The sequence below is a fragment of the Canis lupus genome, chromosome 12 (genome assembly GCF_011100685.1).
Source record: "Canis lupus familiaris isolate Mischka breed German Shepherd chromosome 12, alternate assembly UU_Cfam_GSD_1.0, whole genome shotgun sequence".
Classification (NCBI taxonomy): Eukaryota; Metazoa; Chordata; class Mammalia; order Carnivora; family Canidae; genus Canis; species Canis lupus.
Genome location: NC_049233.1, coordinates 68372321 through 68394045, shown reverse-complemented (window position 1 = coordinate 68394045; position 21725 = coordinate 68372321). Strand labels below are relative to the sequence as shown.

The 21725-nt window shown below is 39.7% G+C and overlaps 1 protein-coding gene across 5 annotated transcripts in view; it reads right to left on the bottom strand.

Annotated features, from left to right (window-relative positions):
* LOC119874234 overlaps nt 1-21725 on the bottom strand; it is a 91163-nt gene that overhangs the window by 56936 nt on the left and 12502 nt on the right. Inside the window, exon 3 of one of the 5 annotated variants that reach the window (XR_005368158.1) lies at nt 14900-15202. The exons of the other annotated variants lie outside the window; for them this stretch is intronic. The gene's annotated coding sequence lies outside the window, so the exon portion shown is untranslated. Of the gene's footprint in view, nt 1-14899; nt 15203-21725 lie in introns of those variants that run through there. 5 annotated transcript variants of the gene reach the window in all.

Here is a 21725-nt window from a genome sequence, read left to right as displayed (position 1 = left end):
TAAAGCTGAATTTTAAAATCCTTATAATAAGAATTCAATTTTTAGCCAACTTGACCACACAAGATTCCTTCTCTCTGTCCCCACCACCCCCTTCCCTTCCTCCCTTCTTTGTATGTCTATCGTTTGTCCTTCATTTTCTTCTTTCTCATTCTGAAATAACCAGCTTTATTTTAGAACAAACACTTTCATTTCCCTCAACAAAACTGCATCTCCATATCTCATACCTTTTCTAACCAAAAAAAGGGGGAAAAAACCAACATAAAACCCCACACATCTTACTTTTATTTTTTAAGATTAATTTATTTATCCATGAGAGACATACAGAGAGAAGCAGAGACATAGACAGAGGGAGAAGCAGGCTCCTCGTAGGGAGCCTGATGTGGGATCTGATCCTGGATTCCAGGATCATGCCCTGAGCCAAACGCAGGCACTCAGACACTTGAGCCACCCAGCAGTCCCCCTATTTTTCTTACATACAGAGTTGTTTCCTGTATAATTTCTAGTAGTTTTAATTACATATATTAGAATTCTTAACCTTTAGAAAACTTAATTTCTAGTGAAAACCAAGTAGAAATTGTGAACTTGTTACACCAGCATTGTTTAGATTGGCAAATTTATTAATACATTTCATGATTTCTAGAAGCACACATTTCCTCATAGTATTTTTTTAATGTGGCACAACACATGTTTAGTAACAGACCCAAATATCTTTATTTCCTCTGCAATAAGAGGTCAAATGTAGGTAAACTTAGACTTGTTTAGCAATTAGTGTTTTGGTATTTTATCTTATTTGGAAATGATGAAGACATTCAATGAATTCCCATCATTTAATTTAACTTAGCAAAATTTTAAGGATAGACGTTACCAAAGGTTTGCGAAACTCTTTGGGGTGGGGGTGGGGGACTAGTTTTAAGTAGACATAACAATTATGTTAAGACCACCCATGAAAACTTCATCAGACTCTAGACAAAGTCAGTCATCATACCAAGCTACTTTTCTTGCTGACAAATTTTGTAATAGAGCTAACATGAATTTATTTGACTAGTAAACCCAGGCAGGATAAAAGCTGTTATCTCCATAATATTTAATGCTGACATCCTTGGAGACAAACCTATTTCAATTAAACCAAAATTAAACTAGCTTTTATTTACCAAGGAATATGCCAGATTGCATGAATTTGAACAACATTTGGGTTAGCTTCCATATTTCTGAGTTTTAGAAATACCTAATACATAAGTGCTTATTTTTAAGCCAATTAAATAGGGTTCCTTTACTAATTCATTTTAGCAATTCCATCCAGAGTAAGAAAGAAAAAGAAAGTCACGTACATAACTTACATCCACAGACATACATAAACACACAGATATAAACAGAAACCCTATAAAGCTTCCATTTCAAAATTTTAGCCATGAGTCAGGTACAATATTCAGTAGTTTATAAACTACTTCTATCAGAGGAACAAGCTAAGGTGACTTACCCCTCAAATGGCTGAAGTTTTGTTTTTTTTTTTTACTATTTATGGAGGAGACTTTTAAGAATCTTGCTGATCTTAGGGAGGCTGCAGACTAGAGTTTGGACAAGAGAGCTTTCACAGCAATTTTTATTTTCTTATTTTTTAAAGATTTTACTTATTTATTCATGAGAGACACACAGAGAGAGGCAGAGATACAGGCAGAGGGAGAGGCAGGCTCCATGCAGAGAGCCCAATGCGGAACTCGATCCCAAGACCCAGGATCACACCCTTGGCTGAAGGGGGCGCTAACCTGCTGAGCCACCCGGGCTGCCCCAGCGATTTTTATTTTAAAAGGCCTTTTATGGGATCCCTGGGTGGCGCAGCGGTTTGGCGCCTGCCTTTGGCCCAGGGCGCGATCCTGGAGACCCGGGATCGAATCCCACGTTGGGCTCCCGGTGCATGGAGCCTGCTTCTCCCTCTGCCTGTGTCTCTGCCTCTCTCTCTCTCTCTCTGTGTGACTATCATAAATAAAAAAATTAAAAAAAAAAAAAAAAGAAAATTATTAAAAGGCCTTTTACCTCTGCCCCTCTTTTTTCCTTTGGTCTCTGGCAAAGTTTTAGCTACTTCCTGGGGTGTTTATCTTACAAAGACACAGTGAGATTTACATCTTCAAGGGACAGAGAAAGAATGTAAGTTTTCTCCAAGGAGTTCCAGTGCTTTTTGGATGGTTTTGGCAATATCCACAAAATGTAGTAATCACTCCGTAATTAGGGGGAGCACCCTGTAAAAACAATTCTTGGGGTGACATGGGGCCTCTTCAGGTTAGAAATGAAGAAGGGGTCACGGTGGTCATGGAAATGATGAACCAATTGGACCACAACAATTTTGTGCAGCTGGAGATGGGCTTCCTCTGTGAGCCTTAGCAAAGATCACTGTGCTGGAAGGATGGGTACAGTGCCAGGCAGCATATGTCCAAGTGAGGAGAGGGAGGGCTCGGGTGGGAGTTTCAGTGGCTCTGGGGGCCTTTGTCTTCCCTTTTTCTCCCTCTTCCTCCTCCTCCTCCTCCTCCTCCTCCTCCTCCTCCTCAGGAAAGGCCTCCATAACCTGTCAGCTCTTTCCTTGGTGGCAAGGGCACCTCATGAGGCGTGCTGGTAGAGGAAAACTCTTCTGTGGAAAGCAAGGGTGCTCAGAATCTGTGGTATCTCAAAAAGAATGAGCATGTAGCTTGGATGGATCTCTGAGAAAGTTATGGATTTTCATGTCTTTAGATACTGGCCAGTTAATGCATTTTGGCCACTGCGAGGGACTTAGAGCTGGTTCCAAACAAGAAAACGATAGCCAATTAGCTATAATTAGCCATAAAATCTTTAAGAAATGTTTGAATTTCATTAAGGTATAGTTTGGTTTTTTTGTTTTTTGTTTTTTGTTTTTTTTAATCTGTTTCTACTTGTTTTTCTCCTGTTTCCTTAATCTTATGTGCAGTTACCAGAAAATTTGGGATGACATTACTGTAAGTCCTCTTTATAGGTGGCTGCTTTCTTTTCCAGGGTGTCCCAAGAGACCTCTCTAGGATCAGAGTCTGCCTTCAGTAGTGTGATGTGCACAAGGTCTTTGGGACAAGTCCCTAGGCCTCTGGAGCATAAGCCAGAGTCTTGGCAGGTTGGCATGCATGACACTGAATCATACCTAGTTAGAACCCTTGGGGTTTTGCATTTATCAAAGAGCTGGTGTGCCTCCCCAAGGTTCTTAGGAGGTGCTGGCACCAGATGTTCAGGACCTTTATATGTGTCCATTAATCTTTTAGCAACATCACACCAAGGAATTAAACCCCCAATATCTCATTGGGTCAGGGGACAAAGGGCAATAATAGTGAGTGAAGCAGTGGCACAGAGACGGTAGGCCTCTGTTATATGCTCCCTTGTTGTGGCATTGGCTTCCAATTGAAAGGCTATTTCACTTTTCTGGGTTAGGACATGGAGTCCAGGCACAACCCACTGACTCAGTGGTTGCAGGCAGAGGTCTCCCATCCTCCTCACCTCACCTGTAGGAATCTTTTCGTTGTGCCTTTAGCCCAGAGCCCTCCTTGGGCAGTGACAACAGCCTTCCAATCTAATCCATCCTCCTTAACTCTCCTTAGTGTGGAGGACCCTTCTGCACATTAATAGTCAATTAAGGTCTTTAGAACTAGTGGTCTAATCATCTTGTTAGACCATATGGCCTTGATCACACTGCTCTGGGAGGATTATTGGATTGTTATGGCAGTCCTGACCTTTTGCACCGGATACTGTAGGCAACACACGACAGAGGCAGTATGTGAAAACATATAGCAGCATGACTGACCCCCGCTAGCTGTGCTTCTTCCTCAGATGCTGTCACCCACCTGAGTTTGGCGGTTAGTAAGTAAGTTGCAGGTAAGGGCATTTCCCTCAGTTAACTGCAAGGGCAGCCATGCAATCCTGCCAACTAGGCCAATTGTGTGTTGTTCTCAGCCTGTCAGCCAGTGTTGTGCCTAGAGTGGTTGTTGTGGTTCTGACCATCGCAAGATGCCCTTCAGCAATAATTATCAGGAAACTTTGAAAAAAAAAAAAAGGTTTATTATTTAGAGGACTTAGAAATTACACAGCACACTTGGGGGCCACACAGGGAGGTCTTGGCTAGAAAAAGAGAGCACAGTGAGTGCAGGGACCTGGGGTTCTGCTTTTATTGAGGGTGAAGGTGGGAGTCTAAGGTTTCACCTCACTCTTTATTGGTGATTTTAAAATGTAAAAGCAGGAATTTAAAGCCTGGGAAGAGAAAAGAAAACAAGTGGCCCAAATGGTCAGTTATCAAGATCAACCAAGATCTCTAAAACAAAGGAGCCTCACTCAATGTGAGGGAGGCGGCCATCTAGATGTGTGGCTGGCCCTGTGTTTGCTGCAAATAGCCATCTTTGAAATGGATGCAATCAAAGCTTAAATCAGGTATTTGCATTATAAAAACAAACCCCAAACAACCAAAAAAGAAAAACAAAAAACAGCTATCAGAGCTTATACTACACCCACATTATTTTCCAGTTACACTTTCATAAAGACAGGTTCATTTTTAAACAGATATTTATTGAGCATTTACTATGTATAGGGAATATATCTATAACATGGTAAGTAGGTAAAAAGGGGAAAAATCCCACCCACTCATGGATCTTACCTGGGGTGGCAGTTAGGGGCAAACAGACTGTATAAACAACAATTCAGTGAAAACATACAGTATATCACCACCTGAAGATAAGTGAAAAATAGAGCAGAGGAGGTGGGGGGAGGTATAATTTTCAAGAGTGGGCAGGAAAGACCTTATTGAGAAGGTGATGTTAGAGGAAAGATCAGGAAAGGAAGGGCACAATCTCTGTGAGGAGCTGGTGCGCGTGGTATGTAGCATCAGCGCGGCTGGTGCTGGAAGAGCCAGGAGGAGAAGCAGGAGGTGAAGTGCAAGTGATCAAGGGAGGGAGTGGGCAGGGAGGACCAAGCAGGGCCACACACACCTCCGCGGGGACTCCAGCTTTCATGCTCAGTGAGAGGTGAAGCCTCCGGAGGGTTTTGAGCAAAGGAGTGACAAGATCTTAGATTTCCACAGAAGCATGCCGGCTGTTGAGATAAATACAGGCTAAAGGGGCGCAGAAGGTGAAAGAGGGTGGCCAGTTAGGAGGCGCCTAGAGGATCCAGGAGAGAGTGATGATTGGTTCCCCCAACGGGGTAGTCGTTTACACCAAAGGGAACAACCAGGTAGAGAAGGTGGAAATGATGTCGCAGGGGAGAGGAAAGAGCTGCTGATTCACATCTTTGAGCAGGGGAAGGGATGGGACAGGCTGCAGAGAAGTGGAGCTAGGAAAGATCTCGTTCACAGTAACGGGCAGGTGGCTGATATGGGCACAGATGCCGGTAGGTGACGGTGACACCAGTGGTGGGGTCTGTGAAAGTTCTTTCGGGTTATTCCTATTTCTCAGGGAAATAGGAAATCAGGGCTAATAAGGAAGGGTGGGTGGTGTTGGTGACTTGACAAAGAGAAGGTATAAAACAGTGGATTAGGAGAGTAAGAAAATGAAGTTTGGATTTGCCACAGTTGGTCTTTTTAACCCAACGTACATGGGAAACAGCTCTCTCAACGTCTTGCTCCTAAATCTACGGACATAAAGAAAGCATCATTTTGAGGCCAAGTAATCAGCAATGTCTATCCACCCTTATGAGGCCTAGTCTCCGGAGAGAGAGGGGGACAATTCTGTCCTCTAGGAAGGGTAGACGTGCCTCAGAAATGTATGGCTCAGTGTGAACAGAACGCTGGCAGATTTGTAGCTTTCTTGTGCTTTCGCAGAAACTAGATTGCATTTGTTTTGAATTCCTTCTTTAATACAAGACTCCTTTCAAAAGAGAATTAGCATTATAAACATAAATGTACTTATCAGTGTATTTCCCTATTCCCCTAAAATTACAACTGAAGTAAACACTTTAAGGAGAAGTCAATGTCATAGAGGGGAAAATGCTTATTTAAAGGGCTGGATTATTAGAAGTTTTTTCAAAAAGGCCATGAGACTTTCTTTTTTCCCTTTTAGATTTTTATTTATTTATTCACAAGAGACACAGGGAGAGATGCAGAGACACAGGCAGAGGGAGAAGCAGGTTCCTTGAGGGGAGGTGGATGTGGGACTGCATCCCAGGACCAGGGATCACGCCCTGAGCCGAAGGCAGATAGATGCTCAGCCACTGAGCCACCCAGGTGTCCCAGGCCATGAAACTGTCTAATGACCACCTGATATCAAAAGCTTAGAAAAAAAAATGAGTGGCCATTTTTTGACAGTCTGCAGATAGCATCTAATAGTTCATCTCAAATAAATAAGGGTGCAAGTTGTGTCATAAATATGCTTTACATCGGGACGCCTGGGTGGCTCAGTGGTTGAGCACCTCCCTTCGGCCCAGGGTGTGATCCTGGAGACTCAGGATCGAGTCCCACGTTGGGCTCCCTGCATGGAACCTGCTCCTCCCTCTGCCTGTGTCTTTGCCTCTCTCTCTCTCTGTGTCTCTCATGAATAGATAAATAAAATCTTTAAAAAATATATGCTTTACATCAAAATTATTAATCTAGAAAACCTAATGATGAGGTGACAAGAAGACTAATTATCATTTTGTATTTTTTCTATTGATGCACCTCAGGAAAAGAGAAAAGCAATCTTAGTGTTTTAGGAGACATGAGCAGTGTGTTGATTCTCCTAAAACGTCTTTTTCCCCTAAAACTCTGTATTTGAAGGGGGACAAAAATCATACTTAAATTACATTACTGGACTACATTTACATGTACATATTTTTCCTGAATCTAAACCTTTTGTAACTGTCTCATCATCCCCAATCCCTCCATTAGGGGATCTTTATAATTGGTATTCCAAGATAGGAATTGCCTGCATTCTGCAACATGGGGATCTGAAGGACATGTATCTTTACAACAGCTATATATATTTTTTAAAGATTTATTTACTTGAGAAAAAGAGAGTGTACGCTAACACACACAAGAGGAGGAGCAGAGGGAGAGACAAGCAGACTCCATGCTGAGCACAGAGCCTAACAGGGGGCTCCATCCCAGGACCCTGCGATCACAACCCAAGCCAAAATCAAGAGTTGGTCGCTTAACCCAACTGAGCCATGCAGGAGCCCCATCACAGACATATTTTTAACAGGGAAATAACAAATTTTCCTTTTGTGTAGGGGGGATGGCAAATTATTATTTTAAAAAATTAGGCCACTTCCTATAAATAATTACTGTTCATGTTTGGGAATGAGATCTTTTAAAAAAGTCATTGGGAATAGTGGCACCTGGGTGGCTCAGTCAGTTAAGGGTCTGACTCTTGGTTTTGGCACAGGTCATGCTCTCAGGGTCCGAGTCCTGAGATTGAGTCCTGAGTAGAGTCCCCTGTTGAGCCCTATGTCAATCCCCCGGGGGAGCCCATGATGAGCCCCATGTTCAGCCAGAAGTCTGCTTGAGATTCTCTCCCTCTGCCCCTCCTCCCACACCACGACCTCAAATAAATAAATCCTAAAAAAAAAAAAAATCATTAGGAATATTCAAAGCCAACCGGAAGACTCAATATGTTCTACTTTTTGGTATGAATGAAGCAAAATCAGTGAAATAAACTCACTGCTTGCTAGCAAACATTTAAGGTTCTAGAAATGCTGTTCCACTCACTTTTTTTTTGTTGTTGTTGTTCCACTCACTCTTAAAGACAGAGGAAAGCAGTTATAATTTTTAGGCAGAACTATTTCTTTTGCTTAGTTCAAGTTTTAGTTTTGAATGGCTAAAAGCAGTTTTTACTCCTGGGCAGGCCCATTCAGCCATTCTCAGGTAGCTTTGACTTTCTCCAGATGGGCAATTTAAAAAATACTGGCTGAAAATGAACAGTACAAATGTTCAGATTAGATCCAACCCATGATCACATGGGCCACTGGGTCTGTGCATGTAGTGAGGGACAGGTTAAGAATGCACACCAAAGCAACCTAGATTCCTTTAATACTATATTGTAAGTGGTTGAAACATTACAGCAGGAGAGCAGGGGGAGACCCAGATTTTAACTAAAAAAAAAAAAAATTGTAATGGATTGTTTATATTTTCAGCCTATACTGCCTCTTGAAGTCAAAGAATTTTCATAATTCCCTGAAAAGCTTTATTATTTATTCCAAATTTGTCTTTTCATTCCCTCACAGAAGGAAATGTAATGCCGATAAGAACAAATTTTAGTCGTGATGCCTCTGGTGTAAGATATTCTTGATAAATAAGTTTAAAAAATAATCACCAAAATGAGCTTTTTGTTTTATTCATAGCTTTTAATCACCTCAGCACCTCTTGCCCCTCATTTGCACACATAATTGAAGGTTGATGGTGCTGCTGCCACACTCTGAATTTCATTCTGCTGCCATCAACCATGTTCAAAGTTCCAAAGTTTCTCAGCTCTAGACGTCTTTGCTTTCTGATAATAGTGTCTTTTGTGTGAGAGAGGATAACATTCCTTACATTGGTTATTTAAATAAATTAATCCTAAAGCTTTATTTGTATCATTAGAATGCCAAACAGGAGCTATAAGACCTGGGGAAACTCAGAGCCAGCCCAACAACCCTTCAGGTGAGGAGCTCCTCTGATTCTTCCTCAGGAAAATGGAGCCTCTGTTGGCCTCTGCGTTAGTGAATCTTCTGTCAACAGGACTCCGGGGGTTCTGTTGCTGACCCGCTGCTGTGATCCTCAGCCTCTTCAGGGGATGTGCCCCATTGCAGTCACTTACCTATCACGGAAGCACCTATTCAACATTTACAGAGCTGAAGTGCTGAATCCATCTTTGTCAAATTGATGAATAATTCCGTAAGACAAGGAGTTTTGACTTGATGATCTCAGTTTCCTATCTAAAAGTTTATGATTTTCATTTGCCTCAACCTCTACCTAGATTTTCAGGACTCCTATGAATGTTGATGTGAATACACAAAAGTTGCCAGTTTGGTCATTAAGGGAGTGTTAATCCTTTTCCTGTATTATGTTGGTGATTTAAGACCCAGAGTGAAGTAAAATCCTGTTCATAGTTCTTCTAGATCAGTGCTATCCAATAAAAATGTAATACAAGCCAAAAATGCAAACCACAAATGTAATTCAAATTTTTCTAGTAGCCACATTAAAATGGGAAATGAAACGTGTGAAATTAATTTTAATGATATATTTTAACACCATATGTCCAAAAGACTATATTTCAACATATACTTAATATAAAATAATTGTTAAGATGTTTTACATTCTTTGTGTGTGTGTGTGTTAAGTCTTCAAAAGCCAGTGTGTATTTTATCTTTGTACATCTCAATTCTGACTAGCCACATTTCAACTACTTAAGACCACATGTGACTAATTAGTGGCTGCTTTCTTGACAGTAGTACTTTTAGAGTCCTGATACTCAAAGTCCTCCGTGGACCAGGAGCGCTGGGATCATGTGGGAGCTTGTTAGAAATGCAAATTTTTGTAATGAGAATCTGCATCTCAACAAGCACTCCAGGTGATTTGTATGGACTTTAAGAAGCACTATTCTGGAGGGTATATTCAAATTCTTTTCTCAGTGAATCTTAGTTTTGAATATTCTTATAAGGTACACATTTCTAATTTGTATACATTTTTAATACATTTTTTAATGAGTCGATATGCTTCCAGGTCTCTGTCACCCCTTTTTAAAAAGTAACTCGTTTTTTCTAGTTATAAAGCATGACTTGTTTATACTGAAAAACTAGAAACTACAAAAATAAGAAAAAAGCCACTTGTCATCCCGTCAACTAGAGATAATTACTATTAACATTTATGGGTGTTTATCCTTTTGGTATCTAAAATATTGTTCATTTCTTAATAATACATAAATTTTTACAAAAAAAATCATATAGTACCATATAAAATAAGGTCTCTTAAACTACTTCCCGAAATGCAGTCTCTGCCTGAGCCACTCATCAGGTGAAGAACATTTGGGTTGTTTCCAGTTTTGGCATTTATGAATACAGTTGCTATAAACTGGCCTCTAGGTTTTGGAGTAAATACACAGGAGTGGGATCGCTATTAAAAAACATCTTTTTTTTTTTAATACTGCATTGTACCTCAGGACTTGAATATACATGAAGATATATTTATTCATTCAATCAGCAAATACTAGATATTTACACTGTATTAGGCCATAAGAATATAGTGAACCTAGTGTTGGTCAGTATTGGACCCAGTCCTCATAGAGTTTGTTTTTAATCGAATCCCTATTAATAGACATTGAAGTTATTTCTGATTTATCATAAACGTGTTTTAAAATTTCAGTTCGGTCATGACGGATCATCTGCTATTTGCCCAAAATTTTCCTAGGAGTTTTCAAAGAAAATAATGAGTAATGAGGCAGTAGTCTTGGTTGGACGAGTCACTGAACTCTGACTACTGAGCTCTAGTCCCAGGCAGGTGTTGCAGGTTAACTCTAGGTTAATGTGGAGAACCTGAGATTATCCTTCATCCTCCTAGGCCAGTGGTCTTCAAACTTCAGCTTACATCAGGACCATGTGAATGGTTTGTTAAACCACAGATTTCTGGGTCCCACTTTCGATTTAGTAGGTCTGGGATGGGGCCCAATAATTTGCATCTTTAACAAGTTCCCAGGTGAGGCTAATGCTGCTGGTCCCAGGAACATAGCTTGCGAACAGCCCCCTGCTATTTCTGGGAGTTTCTGACTCTGATATAGTTTGGACTCTCCTTCATCAGCAGTTAGAATTCAGAGATCTAGAAGTAGCTATCTTTACAGTTACTAGAGAAGTTACTGATGCAGAAAAAACTTTCATGCACCTAGAAGCTCCTGGTAGGATCCCCTGATGATTCCAGTTCCTCGCATTTTATTTCTATTCCTCTTGAGTTACTACCTTCATGCAGGCTCTTCACTGGGTTGCACTGGTTGGTGGGAGAACTTATCCTTTGGCACTCTCAACACCACTGGTCAGCAGGGAGGGGCTTCACACTTGAAGAGTTCTTCTGAAACAGTGTGTCTTGATATCAAGCTCCAGAGTTTACTCATCCGGGTTAGAGAAGATTGGGTTTCTAGCTGCAGGAGCCTTCTGAGAGAAGCAGGCCATCCTCATGAGATTTCAGAAGAGCTGGGAAGGGACAGGCTTACCCTGGATTTGGGCGGGGCCGGGGGGGCTGGCGGGCGGTGGTGTTGGAGGAGATCTTGAGAAAATGAGCTACCTCTGGGAGTTTCAAGGGTCCAGGTCCCACGGGCAGAGGAGCCAGAGTTCTTAGGGTTGCTGGTGAGTATAAAGCTAACTGCAGAGAAGCCCTCTTGGTTTTTTTCTCCTTAGTTTTGTGGACAGGTTTAAATAAGGGATCTGTATGTAGTCCAACTCTCTCATAGCAGAGTTGAACGTAGTTTTACCGTTCACTAGCTCCATCACTAAGGTTCTTAGGAAATTTTCTCATCTGTAAAATGTAGACAATACCTCTGTCCTCAGGGTTACTGTGGGGATTCCTACAGTAACATGTAAAGGACCTCATTACTGTGCTACTTAACCCACAGTAGGCCCCTCCTTATCTGATGGGAGCATGGATCAGTAGTGAGGCTATGGTTACCATGCTGCAGGACCTTTGGACACATCACAAAGTATGCCTGGTTCTTTCTGTACTTAGGAAAGAACAATGCCTGGCATTGCTCCCTCTGGAAAATGAAGCTAGCTAACTTTGGGGGCCTGCTATCAAGCACTCACAAGCATAACATGGAACCTAACAGCTGAGAGGGTAACAGTCCTACTGCACTTTTAGAGACTTCGCAGGATCTAGGGTGACTATTCACAGATGGGACTTTTAGAACTAGAACTAGGGCTAATTCATTTCACTACCTTAGTAGGTTAAGTGGCTGTCTCTGGCTCACAGACAATTGTAATGTTTGGAGTTCCTAACTCTGAGCTGGCCTTGTTTTCAGCTATTCCACACTTTCTGGATCTTGACCCTGTTGCTCTACCCATAAAGCACTTGCTTTATTTCCCTTTTTCAATCAGTTTGCAAACAAAATGGAAAGAAGTTGATGAACACAGTTTTGTGGCTCCAAGTTCTTGCTTAGAGAAGGGTTTTGGAAGAGTAAGAATTTAAGGTCAATTTGAAACAGTGTGAGTATAGGATGGCATGACTAAAGCATCAGAGCACATCTTTCTTCATCATTCCCAGATACTCTAAAAGGTTAATAATATTTATAGGTTCACTACAAACATTATTGCAACAGTCTGATTTATAGGCAAGTTAATACTTCTGTTTATATTCTAATTTTCTGTTTTAGTAGTCAGGAATCTTTTCTTATTGTCTTAGGTATATCTCAGCAGTGAAAATAATTTTCTCCTATGTCAGAAACTTAAAGAAGAAAATCAGAAGCCTACTTTTAAAAGTCTGTAACATGTACACTTTAGATACAACATGGAGTATTGTATCCATACAAATAAAGGAAGATAAACCTTCCTTATAAAGGAAGGTTTCTTTCTTTTTTTTTTTAAGCAAGCATTTTTAATTTTTGTAGCAAGAGTGTGCTCCAGGAGGGGAAGCAAGAAGGAGAATATTTTTAAAAAGATTTTATTTGTTTTGAGAGAGAGTGCCAGTGGGGGGAGGGGCAGGAGGCGAGGGAGAGAGAGAATCCCAAGCAGACTCCCAACTGAGCACAGAGCCCAACACAGGGCTTGTTCTCATGACCGTGAGGTCATGACCTGAGCCGAAATCAAGAGTTGTATGCTTAACTAACTGAGCTTTTAATTTTTCTTTAAAAGCAAAAACGCCTTTAAAAAACACAAAAACATGGGGCTCCTGAGTGGCTCAGTTGGTTAAGTGTCTGCCTTCAGTGCAGGTCATGATCCCAGGGACCTAGGACCACAGGGAGCCTCTGCTTCTTCCTCTGCCTACTACTCCCTCTGCTTGTGCTTGCTCTGTCAAATAAATAAAATCTTTTTTAAAAAGGCACACCAAAAACTCAACTAGCTGAAGAAAAGGTAAATAATTTCAGAATGGTATGTACAGAATGCACTCCTATCCCTACACCCTTTTACTGTCAGAGTTCCCATGGTTTTGCTGGGAGAATCAAAACACATTATGGATGTGAATCTCCATCACAGGACCTTGACTCTCCACTTTTCTGTCCCCCATACTTAGTAAAAGGGAAGATGGGTAGCAGTTGTTCTGTAGTATTCCAATTGCAAGACAGGCATTATCTCATTGAAACAATGTTAAAAGAGGTGCATGGGCTTCACTTAACGCGAATTAGATAAATTACTGAGTGTTGGCCTGAATAGCAAAGTCATTTTAAGATTATTTCTATGAGGATCATATTTGTAGGTCCAAAAATTGGTTGACCATCAACAAACATTTGAAATAACAATCTGTCATAGGTTGGGAAATGGTTGGATACTTTTAAAAATTTGATTTATATGAATTCTTTCAAGTGCGCATTAAGCTACAACTATTCGGAGTTCTTGAACATCTGTTGTATTAATAAGTGAAACACCTATATTAATATATCACTTAAAGCTCAAACATAACTTGGGGGTTCATTATACTGTTTGTTCTACTTAAGTATGTTTGAAATTTTTTATACTAAAAAGACTAAAAAAAAAAAAACAAAAAACCACCAAACCCTTCAGATGTAAATTTCAAAATTCCCAAAGGATTAACCAAGGGGAAAATTGGGAGGCAATATAAAAACTCCTAAGAAGAAGTATATACTTGGGACACCTGGTGGCTCAGTGGTTGAGTGTCTGCCTTCGGCTGAGAGTGTGATCCTGGGGTCCTGGGATCCAGTCCCACATTGGGCTCCTTGTGGGGAGCCTATGTCTCTGCATCTCTCTCTCTCTCTCTCTCTCTCTCTGTCTCTCATGAATAAATACAGAAAATCTTTATTTTTTTAAAATAAAAGTATTTAAATAAAAAAGTAAATACTTGAATTTTTTAATTTCTAAAATTTTATTTTTTAAAAAACTTAAATTTTTAATTGCAACCATTGTGTAGACAGCAAACCAGCTATCAAAACACTGAAAACATTTCAAATAATGGACCTATTTTAAAGCCTCCAAATCTCACGTTACTGTTGTTTATAATTAAGAATATCTTTCAATATCTTTTCATTGTAAAAAATCATTGCAATTAATATAAAAAGAGGAAAATTAGATTCAGAGTTTAAGCATCTGTTTTAACCACATTTATCTCTTTAAAACGTAGCTTAATACAAGTTGATTAGACTTCCTAAGATATAATATTAAATTCAGAGTTAAAACATTTACTCTTTAGCTATCTCTAGTCACCTAATTTTCTGTAATATCCTTTCATATCTTTTATAAACAAAATATTTTAAAGACCTACAATGGCATGATATAAAAGAGTAATAATTACAGTAGACAAAATAATAAATGAAATATGATATGCCGTCTGCTATATACCTATGAGTTTTACAGAATAATCATTACAACAGATGTCCTTAGAGAACAAAAGAGAATGAGAAAATATACAGGTAGAGGAAGGCATGGAAGATATTTTCTGTTATCTTCTACTGTGTGGTCTCTAGCTGCACCGTTCTTTAAACAAAAAAAGGTCTCCGCAAGGGCAGGTCCTGTTTCAAATGTCCCCTTACCCTTCTGACTAGAGAATAATGTGTTTGTGTAGGATATGATTACACCAGACAAGGCTGTGAACACATGTGACTTACTCAATGATCCTATTCTGCTTCCTTTTAAAGATAAAGAATGCATTTAAGTCGATTGTGTATGAGACTCTAGTAATTCCTTAGAAGGCTCCATTCGAAAAGAGAATATTACCTTATTTTCAAACGTTAAGAGCATAACCATTTCCTGCATTTTCATTTTCTTTCCAGAAGATACGAATTAATACTTCCATTTATTTTGAAAGAGAAAAATATGACACATGTAATTACTTCAAAATAGTTTTAATTTTTCTTTGTATAAGCAAAATAGTGGCATAGAACATTTACTTTTCAAAAATATTTATATACAAATAACTGTGTAAGATAGAAAAAAACGACTAAAGACAACATGACCACCAACACAACAGCTCTTAACAGTAGGCCAGGTCAGGGTGCAGATCTCATGAAAACAAGCTGCTCACATTCCCAGAACCACAGTCCCCTGGGAAGAATCTTGTCCTGTGTAACTCACTGGGTGGTGGAGCCCAGAGGAATTAACTCAAACTATGAAAATCCCAATGCATGGTCACCTATGGGGAAATGAGACAGATAGGACTTGAGCATGGTAATTATTTTCTTGTAACAGTAAAGAAAACAGCCTTAAATGGTAAAGATTTTGTGGGCTTCATATTTAACAGGTAGCTAGCTGATTGTCTATATATTTACCAAAGATAGCATTTGTTAGCTATGGTGGAAAACATACTATGTATGCTTGCCATTTGTCTTTAATATTCTCCAGAGCACTCACATTTACTGATTAAATAAATACTACTTTCCATGCATCTATAAAGATTTTATTTATTTGAGAGAGAGCGGGAGGGAGAAAGAGCGTGTGTGCACAAACAGGGGTTGGGGAGAGAGGTAGAAGCTGACTCCCCACTGAGCAGGGAGCCAGCACCACATGGGACTCGATCCCAGGACCTTACTCCACTGAGCCACCCGGGCACTGGGAAGGTGGTATTTAAAATACTAAAACATAGCCAACATTTGACGGTTTACTGTGTATTAGACATACTGTTCTAGGTACTTCAGCTGGTTTGTCTCACCTAATTTCCACAATAACCCTATGAAGTAAGAACTATTATTATTTCTATTTTACAAAGAGCTAAGGCACAGGGAAATTAAAGATCACACAAATAGATTCAAGACCAGGTGCCTTGTTTGCAGAGCTCTTGCTTTTAATTTAGCTCCAGTGCTGTAATGTGAAATTGGATTTTTAAACCTCCATTATCACACAAAACTATTCTTCCAAGATTGTAAATTCCATTTCTTTGTGAACTTCCACCTCTTAATACCTCTCTGACTCACTGTTCACCTTCTGTCTCCCAATTCACCTTCTGGTTTCACCTGCTTCCCTATACAATCTGGATCCCCCATCATTTCAATTATACCCCAAACTCCTGCCCCAATCTCTTCTACTGAAGTCAGACCAAGGTGGTCGCCTGCACCAGCAATCTCTGTTACTACTACTGCTTCCTAGCAGTGAAACATTACAGTTGATTTAATCCAAGAAAAAGTGATGCTTCCTGTTGCTAAGTGGGCCTTCAATGCTGCTCAGCAATCCTTTGACATCTCGCAGTATCCATAGCAGCTGTTCCCAACTTCTTCCATGATTAAATCCCCAAATGCACCCATCTATCCCTTTGTAGATTATCTTACTATATATTTACTTAAAATTTAACCAAAGGAGGGTTGCCAGATAAGATACAGGATGCCCAGTTAAACTTGAGTTTCATATAAACAAGGAATCATATTTTAGTATAAGTATGTCTCAAATATTGCATTACAGAAATATCTAAGTAGCATTTAAAATAATAAACTCCAGCAAACTATGTACTGAGAGTCTACCAAATACTGTACAGAACATACTTAACGCTAAAAATGTATTGTTTACCTGAAGTTCAAATTTTACTAGACATCTTGCATTTTAATTTGCTAAATCTAATCCAATCAAATTCCCTTTTTTCCATTCCCAGAAGTATCCTTCCTTTTTTCAAAGGTTAATTCTCTGAGCTATGGTACAGATCTTTCTTCTTGGCTCACTTTCTTCTTTGTTCTACATGTTTCTTCCCTTCTACTTTCAAGCATGCTCAGGTCATCCCTACTATGGTATGCATGATCCCAATTCTATACCCCTCCATGAGCCCACCCACACCCTTTGCCATGTCACTTTGCCATTTCTCTGCAAAGGTAAATTCTATTTCCCCACCCCTTAAAACTGCCACATAACCTGATCTGGCCAACAGAATGAGGCAGAAGTGTCAGTTTGTCAGTTTGGAGTCAAGGATTCAAGGGACCTTGTATGTTTTTGCTTGTTCTCTTAAAATTCTTCTTTCATCTCCATGGGAAGGGATGCCTAGCTAAGCCAGACAGGAGGAGGATGACCTGTGGAATAGAGTCCAGTGTGGAACAAAGCTCTCCAGTGGCCTTATAGATGCACAGGCAAGCCCTGCTGAGATCAGCCAACCCTCAGACACAAGCCGTAATAATAACTACAGTCTTAAACCTCTGAGTTTTCAACTGTTTGCTATGCAGCAAAAGCTAACTGAAATATCTACCCTGAGAAAGCTCTTCTTGACCTTATTATCCTTTCTTTCTTGCACTCCCAAACTGCTGCAAAAAGTATCTTTTATTTTGCCTGTGTTCTCTCATCACTTATTCTTGTTATCTGTATCACTCCTCTTGACACCAAAAACCTAACAGGGACTCCTATAGCTGTAACTCTACGCTTATCCATCCTGATCTGTATAGCACTTGAAACTGTAGATCACCTGCAACCTGTTACATTTCCCCCTCCCTGATTGTACAGCACTAGTCTCAATTTCTTTGATTGTTTGTTTCATCTATTTCAGGGCCTTATTCTCTCTTCTATTCTTGAAGTTTATTCATTCCTTCAATAGCAATTGAAGGAATTTAATTATATTGACTCACACATCTTTATCTCCACCCCAAATCTCCCTTCTAGTTAAGTTGGTTCTCAAACTTCACTGGCATTAGAATCACCTGGAGGGCATACTAATGTTCAGATTGTTAGGGTCCCACTGCTGGAGTTTCATATTCAGTAAATCTGGAGTGAAGCCTAAGAATTTACATTATTAGTTCTCAGGTGATGCTGATGCATGACTTTGAGAACCACTCTTCTAGTTTCATATTTCCTACTGCCTAACAATTGCCTCCTGATTATCCACAGGTGACTCAGACATTGCATACAGTGTCAATTAGGGTGGGTTTTTGTTGTAGTGTTGTTTGTTTTTAATTGTAAGCCCTAGGAACCAATTTGGGCTAGCTAAATAAAGCAAAACCAAAAATTTATCAGGGAGCTCAGGGAATCCATGTGAAGGCTGGTGAACCATGTTCCAAATAAGGAAACTAGAAAACAGACTACTTGACAATAGGAGCATTACCTCTAATCTGAAAAAGTGAACAGAGTTTCTTGTGTTTTTGAGTGCCTCCATTCAAGATTCAATTCCAGGAACACATGGTAGCTCTGTCATTTGAGCGTCCCACTCTTGATTTTGGCCGGAGTCGTGATCTCAGGGTCCTGGGATCAAGCCCAGTGTCCTCTTGGGCACTCAGCTGGGAGTCTGCTTGAGGAGTCTCTCTCCCTCTGCTCCCACCACCACCCTCAAATCACTCTCTCAAAAAAAAAAAAAAAAAAAAAAAAATCAGTTCTAAATGAGAGTCCCTTACCCATCCCTTAGTTGAACCAGGGCAGGGATAGAAAGGGTTATAGTGGAAGTAGCCACCAATGATTGCTCTTGTTTCATACTCTCTTTGTTCAGGCCCTCACAATGAAGCACGTGGATAACTACAACAACCTCTTAACTGGTTTTCTTGCTCCTAACCTAACCTCCAATTCATTTTCCACATCATCTTCAGTTATCTCTTTAAAACACATGTCATTTTCTTCTTTGCCTTGTCTGGTAGTGTTCCTGTCTTATCTTGTTTTAAGTAATAAATTGCTTTTCTTTATGTGCAAGTGGATGGGATACTTTCGCCTTAGCAGACTCATGAAATGGGAAAGTAGTTTTAGAAGGTAGGTAATATATCTCATTGTTAAATGAGGACCTATCCCTTGGTAACCAGGCAAGGGTCAGAAGTGGTCCCAAAATAGAGACTCCTCTAGGAGCCTTTAACAGATCAATGTCTCACTAGATTGAACACCCCTGCATGACGAGGAGTTCATCTTTATTGCATCACCAGCACCTCACTCACAGCAGGCAGTTAATGAAATGAATATAGTCGTCATCTCCAGGCCCTCCCTACTTTAGATTACTGTATTAGTCTCCTAACTGATTGCCTGGTCTGCAGTCTCTGCCTATCTCCTCACTACCAACATTTTCTTGTATATCACTGTTTAAATCAAGCCAATTATTATTTCTTGCTCAAAACTTTCTGATTTCCCAGTATGTTTGCCAACTCTAAATTCTCTATACTCAAAGCCTTCCATAATCTGGTTCCAACCAGTTTTTTTAGGCTTTCTTCCATTTTTACTTATACCGTCAAGCAATCTAGATAAATAAGATTCTTAAAACATAACTTACTTTTTCTGTTCCTGTTCTACTTTTCGGAATGCCTTTCTCCCATGGTGTTTATCCCACCCTACCTTCAAGTCTATTAACTTAACCTATCAGTATTCTCAATCTTTTTAAATCCATGACCCACTACCCTAGGTTCTTTTGGTCATGTCCCTTTATACTCTATATCCCTAACTCCCTGGTTAGAAATCTTTCTATTTGGAGCTTTTTTTTTTTTTTTTTAAGATTTTATTTATTCATTCATGACAGACACACACAGACACAGAGAGGCAGAGACACAGGCAGAGGGAGAAGCAGGCTCCATGCAGGGAGCCCGACGCAGGACTCGATCCCGGGTCTCCAGGATCAGGCTCCGGGCCGAAGGCATTGCCAAACCATTGAGCCACTGGGGCTGCCCTATTTGTAGCTTTTGGACGCCTGGGTGGCTCAGTCAGTTAACGGTCCAACTCTTGCTCTTAGCTCAGGCCTTGAGCTCAAGGTTGTGAGTTCAAGCCCTACATTGGGTTCCACGCTAGGCATGGAGCCTACAGAAAGGCTTGCTGAAGGAAATCTTTCTATTTGAAGCTTTTGTTAATTGATGTCTTGCATGTATACATACTTCATAAGAGTTGAACACATACTATCTTAAATTATCACAATATACTTTTTATTTGTTCAACCAGATTTTTAGGGGGGTTTCTATCACTAATTAATCTTCTCTATTCCTCCAGAAACTACTCTGGTGGTTTACACATAGTACTGATGAATGAAATCTGTTAAATAGATGAATAATCAGATGTTTATAATATGAGACTAGTATTTGGGACTGGTCTCCTTGAGCCAGCAGCCAATGGCTGTGCTAGCAATTCCAGAACTGCTAGAATCAAGTGGTATAAATCTTGGTAGCTTGGAAGTAGGAGAGTCTAAACCAAAGATGATCAGATTGAGCAGAGTCAAGTGCCAAGAAACCAAAAATAAGCATTAAGTAAAAAGATCCAAAGGCCAAACCTGAGATGAAGTGTAGAACAAAGGGTTTAGAATCAGGCAAAGACACAGTATAAGCAAAAGTAGTTTACTGAGAGGTTGATGGGGATCTGGAATGGTAGACTTCCTTTAGGGCCTTGTGCACAGCATTTATAGAATCAAAATGAGTGGTTTATTGGTAATATGGAGTTGCCTAAGACTCAGAAGTTGGGTGGGCAGCCATTTATCATTTTTTTTTCCATTTATCATTTCTAGCAAAGAAATAAATGTCTAATAGCAAACATAGTGAAATATAAATAGGCCTACTTTGAGAGGTAGATTTCATTTGAGCTCCATTTTCTTTCTCTGCTCTGTCATCTTAATGTTTCACATTTGTATAAGTTCACAGCCAAGTTCTAATGCATTTTTTTAATTCCTCTATATTATGGATAAAGAAAAACATTTTAGGAGATATAATATCATAGTACCTAATACTGAAGACAAAAACTCAGAATTTGTTTTTGCTATATTTTTTAGACTTTCAATTTACCAATCAATAAAGCTATACAATAAGAACACTATACCTAATAACCACTGAACTTTTTTTTTTTTACATTAACTGTTTATAGACTGGAAAATTCAAAGAACCATTTACAAAGGTTTTTTGTTTTGTTTTTAAAAAACTTAAAAGAGGGCACCTGGGTGGCTTAGTTGGTTAAGCGTCCAACCCTTGATTTCGGCTCAGGTCATTATCTCAGGGTAATGAGGTTGGCCCCAGGTCAGGCCCCGTTACCAGCTCCCTGCTCAAGAGTAGAGTCTGTTTGTCCCTTTCCCTCTGCTCCTCCCCGGGTTCACACAAGCACATGTGCATGCTCTCTTACTTGCTCATGCTCTCTCTCAAATAAATAAAATCTTTTTTAAAAATTTAAAAACTTAAGATGTAAAACAAAAAATCCTACTTATATAAAATGCATATTTTATTATTGAGAGCTGTACGAAGTTTAATTCCCACAGCTACCTTTCCCAATAAAGCATTTGTTTGTTTTCAATCTGTGAGGTTGGGTTAAGCAGCTCTCTGCCACACACACAGTGTTTTCCTTGTACTAATTGGCAGCAAGTATTGTGCCAAAGTGCAAGTATTGTGGACAAAGACTAATGTCCACATGACAAGCACAGCAAAATTCACTTTAAATCTTATTGTAAATGTGCAATAGTCCTTTGCATGAATTGTACAATAGATTTTGCTATTTTGAATTAAAAAATGAGTAAAGTACACTTTTCAAGTCTATATTATTCTTCCTGATAGTACTGAGAGGAGGATAAACTCCCATATTCCACGAAAAGTTAATATATTTGGCAGGTCACATAGAAGAATAGGAAGATCACTTACCAAGCAGCTAGGTGACCTTGATCCTACCTATTCTGTGGGGTCTTAGTCAAGTCATTCATTTATTCTAAGTCTCACTCTCCTTATCATAAAATATAAAGACTTGAATTATTTCAGTGTTTCTTGCAAGGAAGACTGCATTGGGATTGCCTGTGGACATTTTATTTTGACTTGGTAGATGTAAGA